The sequence below is a fragment of the Neopelma chrysocephalum genome, unplaced genomic scaffold, assembly GCF_003984885.1.
Source record: "Neopelma chrysocephalum unplaced genomic scaffold, ASM398488v2 Primary Assembly neopelma1_59, whole genome shotgun sequence".
NCBI classification, from domain to species: Eukaryota; Metazoa; Chordata; class Aves; order Passeriformes; family Pipridae; genus Neopelma; species Neopelma chrysocephalum.
The window spans coordinates 9,064,826-9,073,306 of NW_020897714.1; positions in this window are offsets into that span (position 1 = coordinate 9,064,826).

Here is an 8,481-nt window from a genome sequence, read left to right on the forward strand (position 1 = left end):
TTGGACAATGGCAGTGAGGTCCTCAGGACGTAGGTTTGTTTAGAGTGACCTTCTCATAGATGGATGGCCTCACAGGCCTAACGGACTCCATCTGCCCGGGGGACTGGCTGGATTCGAACCTGGGTCGCAGAGGTGAGAGTCCTGCACGCTAACCACTAGGCCACCAGGGGTCCCCAAGACAGAGAGAGAAATATAACTAGTAAACTCTTTTAAGAAGAAATAGATGAAAACCATTTTGTCAGGAATCACTGCTGAAGTGGAATAGAAAGATATTAAAATATTTTATTAAAAATATAATAACTGTGATTTTCTCTAAAAATCAATCATCAAAAATAAAGAAAATACTAGAAGAAAAGTCACTTTACTAATGAAGAATTTCCCTTGCTTTTTAGGCATTGAGAGAACAGTCTTCAGGAGTCTTTTTATTGCAATATACCACCATCTGGTGGAAGTAAAGAGAAAGACAAAGCTTTTGAGCAGTTAACCCGTCTTGACAATTGGGAAACTTTTGTTTCCTAGTATTGGCTGACTTCAGTGGGCTCGTGAGGCTTTAGTGCACCCGATCATTTAAAACCATGTACTTTTCCACTGTTCTATTCAGCTTATTTGCTTCATTTATTTAGTTTTAAGAGAAAAACTTTTAAGGGACTTAAGGATGTTCTTAAATCTAAATACACATTTCAGTATTTCTTAATATATCTGCTCTGTAAGACAGGACAGAATTTTCCACTTAGTGATATAAAATGCTTCCAAATACTTTGCTAAATATCAAGCAAGAGTTATCATATAGACTATAGGCTATTCCTGTATATTCTAGGTATTGGTAGAATTGGACGTCTTTCTCTTTCAAAAAATTGGAAGCAAGATTACCTTCTTTGTTCTATTAGGAATTTTTCTGCCTAAAATTTGGATTAAAACTTCAGGAAAAAGATTCTAGCCATATTGCCTATGCACTTTAGGAGCTAAACTTCATTTTATAATGCATTGAAAATTCACACGTTAACAGAGTTTGCAATAAATGCTGGTATAGTATCTGTGCTCTCTCTGTGGTCACCATGTTCTTTCTGTGTTGTCATCAACAAATGTTGTTTAATATTGTGAGTACATCAAGATTGGAGATAAAACATATGTCTATTAAAAAAAATCTTGCTGGAAAAATATAAGGGAAAAAGAGCACCACACAATTATGTTGATACTTGTTTTACTGCAGAACTTCAGAAAGAAATATTCTGCTCTGGAACTGTTTAACAGGATCCTCAGTGTCTCCCCTATTTTTTTTGGCAACTCCTAGGCTTGCAAGATAAATACTTAGACATCCCAAATATCTACCAGACAATTATTCAGGAAATTAAGGTACGATACCACTAGATGTTGGGTAATTTGCTGCAGAAAGACTTAAGCAGACTTACAGCCAGGTAGCTTATTCAATCTTGGACAACAACATATCAGCAAAAGTTTTCGAGTGGAATTGAGTCTTACTGAGCTAGGTGACATGGTCACAGCCAAGGGTCAACCTATCTGCCAATTTCTGCTGAAGTTTTGGCAAGATCAGCCAGTCCACAGGAGTGTGCCAAGGCCAGAAAACTGGCAGTTTTCTACGGGAAAATGTTTTGTTGTAACCTTTTAACGAGGCCTAATAGTGCAATGTGGATTTAACTATGGTATTGGCTTTGCAGCAACTGCTCCTCATGTACTTGATAGAAGGATACGTTCTGGTCTCTAGAAAGCCAGAGGGAATGCAGCTGGCAGCAGAGGATGTTTGATGGTGCAGAGCTACTGAGTCCTTCCGATGTGCCAGGAAGGAAGAGATCTCAACAGTGCTGTAAGGAAAATGTTGCCCGTGGCATATGTTCGTAATGGTTGCTACACATACATGGTGGGATAGGATCTGTTTTTCTCGCTTGCTATTTCCCAGTGAGGCTGTGTTCAGGGTGACACAATTTGTAGCTGTACCCAACATGTGTGGACACCTGCTTATGGGCCTGGGTGCTGCCTTTTGCATGTAGGGGCTAGCTGTTAAATTTGGTTCAATGTCCATGACTCTCCTCCTGCCTACAGAAATCTGGATGGAGTCAGATATAACTTTAAAAAAATTAGGACTTTGCTTCTGCAAAATCATTATCTCATATAGATGAAAAGTGTTCTTTTTTATTTATTTGTTGTAATTTCATTTAAATATTGAAGCACATGCCTAGAATAATTTAATTGTGCCGTACAAAGCAGGTATCATTTCCATAGTGCAATTCAGTATGTGGGACAAGTATTCCAATTTACTGGGAACAGTTCAGGTTTAAGCCATAGTGCTGAAGACAAAAGGGGAAACCACGATCCAGTGGAACGTGCAGCTAAAATGACTCAGAAGACTGTACCATTTTAATGCCACAGATATTCATGAACACAAGAAACCCATCTATCATACTTATAATAGTATTGAATTTTTTTTTTATAACTGGTATTGCCAGTTTTGTAAGCAACTGTTCATTTTTTTTCAATCTCTTTACAATGAGTTTCACAAGTTAAATCATGTCTTGTAACATGAGTTTATTTTGGATATTTTTAAGCAGGGTGCATTTAATTTTTTTTTATATCTATAATTATGTTAACCTTTAGAGAATGAAAATCAGCATCATTGTCTACGTGAAGGGTTTTTTTACAAATATTCTATGCTTTAACAAGTCCCTCTCTTTCCTTTTTAAAACAAACGTGACATGGCTATATTATATTGCTCCATTACCTTGAAGTTCTGTTGCACCACTGAGTAATTGATTGTTCAGAGAAATGCTTTCTTTCTCAAAGAGATTCTTGGGGCCCACAATACTTTCAAAATTATTACCTGGTTCTTTGAGTTCTCTCCATGCACTGTGGTTTAATGCTGGTAGCATAAGCACCACACAGCCCTCACTCATTCCCTGCTGCAGTGGGATGGGGGAAAAAGAAATGAAGATTAAACCCAAGAAATTCTGAGTGTCAAAATATTAATTAAAAAAAATAATAGGTGAAGGATAAAGTAGAAGTAGAGGAAAAGAAAACAAGTGATGCAAAGGCAATTACTCACCACTTTCCTCAGGTAGATCAATGCCCAACTAATTCCTCTTTGTTTAATTTGGGTTGTCTGTCTGTTCCCTCTCAAACTGTTGTGGACCCCCAACCTAATCAGTGGTGGTGTAGAGTAAGAAACAGATGTGACCTTGATGCTGTGCAGACACTGTTCAGCAATAGCTACAACATCAATGTGTTGTCAGTATGGTTTTGATCACAAATATAAACCATAGCACTGACTGACCTGCTATGAAGCAGTTATCTCAGTCAGGTCCAGTACAGCATGTTACTGTTGGATATGACTGATGCTCTCCAAAAGTTCTATACTGCATACAGCACCAAAAGCAGTTTCATACACAGCCTTCAACACAATAAAATTTTTTTTGACAGTATATATGAAACTTTCCTTTCTGTTCTTTGGCTGCAGTCTCCTTTTTCACTGCCAGAAAGGTAATTTTATTTGTCTTATTTTTAGGCAAAGATTTAGTTTTCCCCCGCTTAATGTCACAAAATTAGTAAACATACCTAACAATCTACCAGTTTTATTCAAATTAAAACCCTCTAAACACCACCATTGCCACCAGTTCTGGATCTTCTAGTTGCTTCTATGACTTGAATAAAGGTTACAGAAATTTACTTTACTAGTTAATATCACAGTTTTTAACTATCTGCTGCCTGGTTCAAATAGCCATAGTCCTTCTGATCTTCTGAAGCCAGTTCCGTAGGTTCTTTTATTTTTGTCCTATCTGCCTGCAAGTATGACAGCTTGAAGTGAACACCATGTTTAGAAAAACAGGTCCTACATTATATATTTCAGTGGCAGTGTACAGAAGTTGCTATTATTTTCCTGTTCACATTATACCTCTCAATATATTCTTTGCTTTTTAGAGTTGTAGTAGGTAAAGTTCAGATGACCAAATTTGTGCTCAGGCATTTTTTTTCAATGTGTAGAATTCAGAGAATGATAATTAGTATGTGAAGAATGAAACGTTAAATCATTGATTCTGCTTTCTTCTACAAGGGAAACAAGAGAATTTAATAAAGGCTAAAGCTAATTTTCAAGTTCCCATTTGAAGACTTCAAAAAGACTAATAGTTTCACTCCGACTTTCAGTCATCTTTTCCAGAGACCAATCACCCTAACTGCTGAAAATTAGAAATAAACAGTGCAAGTCAGACTTTGTCAAGTGTTAATTTGTAGCTATTTGTTTATTATTCTTTTCTCCACCATTACCCTTAGTATCTAGTAATTTTTATCTCTTAAAATAACTTATAGATGTAATTTAAAATATTGCTTGATTTTTTTTTCTTATGTGCTTTCCATATTTACTGTAAGAAGTGTTTCAGATCCAAATCAGAGCTGACCTTCTGCACAGGCAAATTCAATTTTGTGAAAAAAATCAGTAGTCTGGAGGAATGAAAGGCATGAGGTAGGAAGAATCAACTGTGCCAGCGGAAGGCTTGGGTGAGCTCAGGAGAATAGTGTCAGTAGTCTGGTGGCAAGGAAGAGAGATTGGGTCCTTGGGTATGAAGGTAATGGCTGAAGAGTACGTGGATACTTGATTTTACTGGGTGGGCAGGATGAAGGAAGGTAAATGAGAACTTTTAGATGTGAGGTTGAAAAAGGTTAGTGGTGTCTCACGGGTAGTGTGAGTGCGCTGGGTGAGGAAAGAGAAGAGTCACTTTAGAGTTTCTCTTGACCCAACCTAGATCACCCCCCTCTTGACACCCACAGCACTTCATAGTTTCTCTGTGGAACCTTAGTGCTCCTAAATGAAGCTCTACCTCTTTCTTCTCTCTTCTCTGCTTCAGATGCTGGTAGGAAATGAAGGTTGCAGAGTCAGAAAATGTGCCTGATGGGGTCAGACACCTGATCTGAAAATCATGAATAGGAAGACTTCATTATTTCCTATGTCCTTAAATGAGAGAGAGAGGTAAGAAGTCCTTTCCCATTTCTGTGTAAGAAGGCATACAGTTCTGGAGACTGTTGCTACCTCATATTGGAGAAATCAAGCTGTTCATTTATATATGAATGTTTACCTGCACCAATAAAACTACACACTAAAGTAATAACAGTTGGTCTCCTGCAAATTTGTCTCAATTCTTTGACCTTTATTGATACATATATTAAAGAAAAAAGAATATTTGTTCAAATCCACATGTCCAGAATGGTATGAAACAATGGGAAGGGTATGAAATTAGGTTGCTTTAATGAATAGAGAAGGAATTAATGCCACTGAACAGAAGTAAAAGATATTTTTCAGATAATTTCACGAAAAAACTTATGGCCATTAGGTGGTGCCCTTATTCCAAATAACAAATAAGGCGGGGGGGAGGCGGGAAATAAAGCTGAATAGCTGACAATTAGCTCAATATTGTGATTATTTTCCTCCCCTATTAGACACTGCAGACTCCAGAACACACTCTCTAAAGAGCATTCTGCAAGCCTAATGAGGGTTTAGACAAGACACCAGTATGTGAACTGTGAAAGGGTCACATTCTGTTATTGACAGTCTCTTATTGCTGGAATTAGACACCGTAATTTTCCATGATAGAATGCTTTAACCATCTTGTAATCAAGCTTTTATGTACTCAAGAACTTGATATTCACAGTAAGTACATAAACCTCTGACCCGCAGATTGTATCACTGGTGAATATGATTAACTCAATAACGCTAAAAGATGTTTCAAAAGTTTGTGTTTGATTTGTGAGAACATTACAACTTTTTTCTTTTTTTTTTCTTTTTTTTTTTTTTCTGAGACAAACTTCTTTACAATTTTAGGCAATTCTTAGAATATTGAAGGAATTAATGAACAAAAGTGACTTTAATAAATAGGAAAGATTTCTTCGCCAAGAGGATTATCAAGCTGGAGCAAGTTGCCCACGGAAGTAGTTAAGTCTCCAAGTATTTAAAAGATATGCAGATGTAACACTTAGGGACATGGTTTAGGGTGGACTTGGCAGTGCTGGTTTAATGGTTGGACTTCATGATCACAAAATGTTATAGTATTGCTCTTTTTTTTTTTTGAGTGTAAGCACAAACATCTTCAGTTTCAAATATCATTTTGAGTACTCTTTGGAGTGGATGTGTGGAAGGAATTTGAACTAACAGACAAAACCATAGGATACGTATCACCTGATCAGTCCACTCAACCCTGAAAGTCTTATCTAAGCTGGTCATCCAGCTCCCATTACAACCTCTTGCAAGAGAAGTACCCTGGGAGGTTCCCATCTCTCTTTGGCACTTAACCTAGCATGCAATGTATGGCTCTCTGGAGACAGAATGTCTCCTGACTACAGATGCTTCTACACAGGTCATCTTAAAGCCAGATACCTCAGTCTTGGGTTGCTTCAACACTGAGTTTTATTGCTGTTTCTTATATTGAGTAATATTTGGCCCCTAGCTGTCGCTTCTGAAGGCTGTTTATTACCTAAGATCTCATAGCCTATTGATTAACCCTGGATTTCAGATGTCTCGAATAACAAATAATACCTAAAATGGTACTGAACATCAATACTTCTGAAGACTACAAACAATTACAATACTTACAAAGTTTTCCCATCTATTATGACATTTTATATAACCAGAATCAAGTGAAATTCATTTGAAAATGATGAAAAATTGCTTATTATTATTATTATTATTATTTTTTTTTTTTACTAGGTTCTCTTTAGTTTTCTTAACTTTTAATTTAACCCAAGAAGAATTACAAATGTTAGCTACTGTGAGTACAAAATCTCTGATAGTTTTACACAAATCTGAAAAAGCTATATAAAAAAAACTTAATTAAAAAAAGAAAAAAGACTTTTTAATAAAATAAATTTAGTTGACAGATAACACCCACATGGACCAGCTTCATTTCAAAACATCTTCTGAACCAAACTCAGCTTCAGGCCTTTGAAGATGCACGTAACTCAGAACCCAGCCTTCATACTGAAAGCCTTCGCTTAACACTACTAGAGATTTGGTGTCTCCAAATCTGACTTCATAGGCCCTGTTAGAATTCACTATTTTCTAATCCAGCGCTAAATCAAATTAAACCAAAACACAACAATGAATAGCAAATATCATTTTGTCTGAATTGTTGCCTTCTTTAAGTGACACATCTGGGAAAATTATTCATGAGAGCAAATTTTATTCTTCATCTCTATTTTCTCTATTTTATCCTACCCTCCTGAATCCATCTGATACTGATCTATGCTATGACTCTCTGACATCTCTCAGTCTCTACTTGCCTTCTAAAAGGCCTGGCTGCACAAGAAGCTTTTTTTCCCACCCTTGTCATTTTTTTTTAAATTGCTTTACTAAAGGTCATAACTTATGTGCCCAGACCTGTATCAAAATGGAAAGGATTGACATAGTTTTATCCTTTCCACCCTTAGAATCCCTCTCCCATGCTATAACAGAATTTTTCTGATATTATTATTTCTAAAGCTGAAAGCTCCTTTTCATCTTGCAAACAAAAAATATTACTTTATGAAACCATGCAATTCCAAATGTCTTTTTCAATCTTAAAAAAAAATTCAAGTGATTGTGGAAATTACATTAGAAAATTATACAAGGCAATTAAATTAGTCTTCTGTTTTCTATCCCTAGATTTACAACTATGCCAAAAAATAACTCCTCTTTGTTTATTCCCACAACATTCCTTCCACAGTGAGTACCCTGAATCTGCATGCTCCCACTATGACACTTGTTTACTGGCAATGAAGTCTGCCTCCACAGTTGTCTTCTGCTCTCACACTTGAGTGTCTTGGGTGAAGCAGGAACCTTCACACAGTAGTGGGAACTGTGGGATATGCTAGAGGTAGACTTCTAAACACAGAAACTGGAACAACTCCAAGGTCTTGCAGTAGTGTCAGTGCCTGTTTCCTGCAACCTCATTTGACAATTATCAATGAGATACATGCGTATTTATTTACATTTGTGCTGCTATAATATATTAAAAATATGCATATGCCTATGAATTTTGGGAAAGAATTGGTCGACTTATAAGCTCTAATTTGAAAACTTTTTTTAATACAACTAGAAGATTATTTTTAGGTTTTCTGATTTTAATTTTTTAATAATTTCTTTATTATTCATAAAGCTCCTGGTTTATACTCAGTTATCTTTACCACTCTGCTAGCAACAGCATTCACCTCTTTGGTTATGGAGACTTAAAATACACATGTGGTATTCAAAGAAGTCCTAATGTATGGATTTTAAGCTGAAGTTAAATCAATATGATTTTACAGTGTTGAAAATCTTTGTCTATAACAATGCTTAGACAAATTAAAGAGAATTTATTCACAGGAATTGCTTTTAAAGTTAGATAAGCTAATAGACAATGAATATTTTTGGGGGTCTTTTTTTATGGCCATGAGATTACATTTTATGTAGAATTGTTGGAGGCCAAAGAAGAATCAAAATCAGAACAATATATTTGCAGCTGAGCAATG